The following is a 5,553-nucleotide window of genomic DNA, read 5'->3' on the forward strand; positions in this document are numbered from 1 at the left end:
CCATGCACCTGTTTCACTGTGAATAGTGAATGTAAAGGAAGAGAGGAAAAACTGAAAGCTTGTTCTATCACAGGTATGAGCTGCTATGATACATGAAGAACATTCCATGAAGTATGTTTTAAAACCTTGTTATATCTGAGAGGCTTTAAAAGCCGATTTAACTGTTTCAGGGCAACCGCGGTACAGACGTGGTCTCTGTGAGACTTCCACCTGACCCCAGTTTTAAGTGGTACGAATGTTGTGCATTTAATGTTAAAGGACAGTCTGCAATAATAAAGTAGCCAACGTGGGTGCCCAGCAGTGCTGAGACCTGGCTGCTCTATTGTAAGCTTTGGAAACACAATTTATGCAACAGATGTCCAGATATGATTCTATTTATGGAAAAAGTTTATATGTGTTTTACAAATGGTTTTACCATCTTATATTAAAATGACCTTTTGACAGGTGTGCACTGTTTTGTCTCCAGTGGGCACATACCATGCGGATTTTATATGTACATCAGTAGTGTGAATCCACTGGCACAGTGTGTGTAAATGCCAGATGTGGTGAGATTTTATCTTATAAATGTGACCAGATAAAATAACTCCTGACAGAAACTGTAAGGAAACCAGCTGAATGTTTGACCTGATGACTGATGTTGTATGGTTTATGTTAAATGTATATTCTTTTAATCAATGAATAAAGCATTAAAAAGTGACCACTGAAATATATTTTATTGTATATGAGGCATGAAAACTATTAGTGTTAAATAAACTGCAGTGACCCTTATATTGTGTATAATCATATGTTAGGTCCTATTGTAACTTGGCTAGTGAAGCTCAAATTTGAGAACCTATCATAAAAAGTCTTAGGCTGAATAATTTGGAGGATTTTAATTTTTTAATTCATTTTGGCAAAATACAAGCGTAAAAACAAACAATACACTGGTTAACACAAAGTCCAAGTGTGGCTACTTACTTCAATATGCCAGTACTAAGTAGTTCATAAACCCCTGTGTACTGCTTTAGTTTGGCTTTGCAATCTTATATTCTTGGTTATTGAAGCAAACAGCTGTCATTTATGAGAAAGAAAAGGGCTTTGACATCTTTCCTTCCTTAATCATTCCAGCTGCTGACTCTTCGAGACATTACCTTATGTTAGAATAATCTGGTGTTCACAAAGAACCGTCATCGTACCTGCTGCTTCCTTGTTAGAGACATCTAACTCCTTTGAATAAATCAGCATGCTTATGTATTTAAAATACCAAATAGTATTCAAAATGTAGGGACAAAGAAAGCCTATTTTTATATATGAGTATCATCCAAGTGAAGGTTGGTACAGTAAGGCACTACACTGGCAGGCTGGACATCTGGCTTCTCCTTGAAGCTCTGGCTCTAACGCTGCATGGCAGACCCTTCATTGAGCATGTTTCCTCGTATGTGAAATGAGGGATTAGACTTGGTTATCTGAAACCCTGATTTTTCATCTGAAGTTTCAACTTTTATTAGCCAACAGCTTATAGACATGTACAAGATCATCTTTGAATGACTGTATTAAATAAAATATTCTCAAAACATAGCTTACTCAACTATATGGAATTTACATATCTAAAATTACTTTCACATTTACTCCAGCACCCTAGGAATTAAAAAGTTAGGGATTCAGTAGAGCAGGGCTTAGGAAGGAAGTGTGCCTATGACTGAACACATAGACTCAGAAACCAAATTGCTTGGGGCTTATAGCATGAATCAGACTGGATCTCTATGAAGCCAGTACATAAAATGGTGCTAAATGGAGCTAACACACAAGAAGGTGTGAAAACCCAGTGGCCATACTGCATTGTCTATATCACTGCTTCCCAATGTTTTCATGTCCTGACACAAAAAATACTGTACAGCAAACTGGTAAAAAATGGAAGGAATTGGAGAAAACAATCATTTTCTTTATTATATAATTGATGAGAAAAATAAAATACAGATTCAGAAATAGTAAATTTGTATAGAACTTTCAAATAAAATCTTACCAAGTGTTTTAACTAATAACCTCTTAAAAACTTTACTATTGCCATCAATGAAAAAAAAAACCCACAAATAAGTGATGTTTAGCCTTTTTTTTCATAACCACTCAAAACTTCAGCAGCTGAATTATACTTAAAAATTAACTGTTTTAAATGTAATGGTAAATATAATGTTGAGATTTCTTGCAATGTGAATATCTTCATTACAAGTATTTCAAATAATGACTTCCGGAAAGATGGAGGAATAGGTGGACGCACCGTACCTCCACGCACAACCAACATTAGAACAACAACAATTTACAGCCAGAATAACACCCAGAATTGACAGAGGATTTATCTGAATGGAAGTCGGACAGCCAAGAAGTTGAAGTAGACGCGTGCATCCAGGCTGGCAGGAGAGGATGAGCTGGGCGGGCGTGGGTCGGCGGCGCATGGAGGTCGGGGAAAACTTGGCTCGAACTCTGCACGAAAGCCATCTGGGGCGCACAAGAATGCAGCGGTGGTCCCTGAGTACTCAAGCTGCGGCTGGCGGACCAGGGCAGAGCTTGCAGCCCAGGATTCCAGAGAAGTGACTGAGGTCCCAGAAGAATGGAACTACCGCCATTGTTCCCTCCCATCCCCGCTCCCGCCCCCACCCCCACATATAACATCACATTCTAGCCACTGGGTGCCAAGCCCCGGTGAACACCTAAGGCTCTGCTCCTCACCATAACAAGAGCGACCAGACCAGAAAAAAAAGAAGAAAAAAAGGAGAGACAGGGAGAGGTATGTTTCCAACAGAAGAACAGATCAGTCCCCCAGGACTCATCCTTTTGAGCAACCAAGAAATAGCCAATCTATCAGATGCACAGTTCAAAACACTGGTGATCAGAAAGCTCACAGAATTGGTTGATTTGGAGTGCAAATTAGATGAAAAGATGCAGGTTACCATAAAAGAGATGAAGGAAGATACACAGAGGAGAGCCAATAGTGAAGGGAAGAAAACTGGGTCTCAAAACAATACAGTGGACCAGAAGGAAGATAGAATCAACCAAGCAGGAAAGCATGATGAAATAAGAATTCAAAAAAACAAGGAGAAGCTTAAGAGCATCCAGGACATCTTTAAACGTTCCAACATCTGAATTACAGGGGTACCAGAAGGGGAAAGGGAAAAGCAACAGATTGAAAAAGTATTTGAACAAATAATAAAGGAGAACTTCCCCAGTCTGGCAAAGGAAATAGTCTTCCAAGAAATCCAGGAAGCTCAGAGAGCCCCAAAGAAGTTGGACCCAAGAAGAAACACACCAAGGCACATCATAATTACATTAGCCAAGGTAAAAACGAAGGAGAGAATTCTAGAAGCAGCAAGAGATAAGGGGAAAGTAACATACAAAGGAGTTCCCATCAGACTGTCAGCTGATTTCTCCAAAGAGACCTTACAGGCAAGCAGGGGCTGGAAAGAAATATTCCAAGTCATGAAAGACAAGGACCTACATCCCAGATTACTCTATCCAGCAAAGCTTTCATTTAGAATGGAAGGGCAGATAAAGTGCTTCTCAGATAAGGTCAAGTTAAAGGAGTTCATCATCACCAAGCCCTTATTTTATGAAATGCTAAAGGGACTTATCTAAGAAAAGGAAGATAAAGAAAAAACGTATAGTAAAAGGACAGCAAGCTCACAATTATTAACAACCACACCTAAAGCAAAACCAAAAGAAACTAAGCAAACAACTAGAACAGGAACAGAACCACAGAAATGGAGGTCACATGGAGGGTTAGCAACAGGGGAGTGGGAGGAGGAGAGAGGGGGAAAAAGTACAGAGAATAAGTAGCATAGAATGTAGGTTGAAAATAGATAGGGGGAGGGCAAGAATAGTACAGGAAATGTAGAAGCTAAAGAACTCATAAGTATGACACATGGACATGAACTAAAGGGAGGGGGAATGTGGGTGGGAGAGAGGGTACAGGGTGGAGGGGAGTGAAGAGGGGAAATGGGACAACTGTAATAGCATAATCAATAAAATATATTTAAAAAAAAAACAAGTATTTCAAATAACGACACAACTCTAATTTGTAGTCACCTATACTTAACCATGCCATTAGTTTAGCTACCACAGAGAGCACATATTAGCCACCAACAGACAAGTATCTGATTTCTAAGAAGGCAAGTTGAGGCCTGTGGGGCGCCTTCCTCTCATCTCCAGCTCCCAATCCCATCACTCATCTGGGGCTTCATGCTTGGGTTTTCCTACCTTTTCTTAGGACATCTGGAACATACTTCTCTCACAGCTTCATAGACCACACACCCATATCCCACCCCACCTTGCCCATGATGGACAGTGGAGCACTCTTCCATCTGTCAGGGGAGCGGTAAGTGACTGATTTCGGGGCACACTGTCAGAGCCAGCTCCACTCCCTGCTCTCCAACAAGAGACTGAAAGCATCATGAAGCAACCAGCCAGGGCTCCCAGCCACCCCAGAATTCAGGTAGCCTGGAGGGGCATGACCTGGTATAATCTCTGGACTAATTTGGCTTCCTGGTTGTGGAAAGAAATGGAAGGTATACTATGAATAAATTTTCAGGATGCTGGAATCATCCTTTGTAAAAGATTTTTTTTAAAACATTGAACAAGGAGAGCAAGACAATATACAACTTTGGCAAGGAAGAAGGAAACACTGACAGTTGAAACTTGAATTGGAATATTCACTTTAGAGAGCAAAGTTGCAGTATCTTATAAAGCTAAAATTGTCTGTGTTGTGTGACCCAGCAATTTCACTCCTAGATGTATTCTTTTAACACCAGGTCTTTGATCGTTTCTGTTCTCATAGTCCCTAAAAATCCTAAAGGAATTTTGAAACACTGTGTACTCCTTTGCACAGTTAGACATATAAAACACTGGCTGTAATCTTAATATAATAGTAATAGTTCAAATGAACTGTAAACATCATTTTTAAAAATGTATATAATGAGATCTAGAACTTCCGGCCACGATGGAGGCATAGGTATATGCACCCTACCTCCACGCACAACCAAGATTGGAACAACAACAATTTAGAGGCAGAATAACATTCAGAACTGACAGAGAATTTATCTGAATGGAAGTCGGACAGCCAAGAAGTTGAAATAGACCCTTCCATCCAGACCGGTAGGAGGGGTGGAGACGAGTAGCTGGGCGCGGGTCGCTGCGTAGACAGCAGGGAGAGGGGCTCATAAGGCAACCGGCAGTGCATAAGATATCTGGGGCGTGCAAGATCGCCGCAGGTGGACCCTGAGTACGCAAGCAGCAGCTGGCAGACCCAGTGAGGTGGCAATTGTGGAACAGGGCAGAGCGCGCAACCCAAGATCCCAGGGAAGGGACTGAGGTCCCATGGAGAACGGAACTACCACCATTGTTCCCTCTCAACCCCGCCCCCACATACAATGTCACAATCTAGTGACTGGGGTGCCCAGCCTTGGTGAACACTTAAGGCTCCACCCCTCACCGTAACAAGAGTGACCAGACCCCCCCCCAAAAAAAAGAGAGAGAGAGAGATGTCTCGAACAGAAGAACAAATCAGCGCCCCAGAACTCATCCTTT

The 5,553-nt window shown here is 41.3% G+C and overlaps 1 long non-coding RNA gene across 1 annotated transcript; it reads right to left on the bottom strand.

Moving 5' to 3' along the window:
• Nucleotides 1-2,098: 2,098 nt before the first annotated feature.
• Nucleotides 2,099-4,320, bottom strand: LOC118501278. Its single transcript, XR_004903901.1, has 2 exons — nt 4,036-4,320; nt 2,099-2,221 (listed from the first exon to the last, which is right to left on the bottom strand). It is a non-coding gene; the product is annotated as an uncharacterized LOC118501278 (long non-coding RNA).
• Nucleotides 4,321-5,553: the final 1,233 nt, after the last annotated feature.

The sequence above is a fragment of the Phyllostomus discolor genome, chromosome 1 (assembly GCF_004126475.2).
Source record: "Phyllostomus discolor isolate MPI-MPIP mPhyDis1 chromosome 1, mPhyDis1.pri.v3, whole genome shotgun sequence".
Taxonomy (NCBI): Eukaryota; Metazoa; Chordata; class Mammalia; order Chiroptera; family Phyllostomidae; genus Phyllostomus; species Phyllostomus discolor.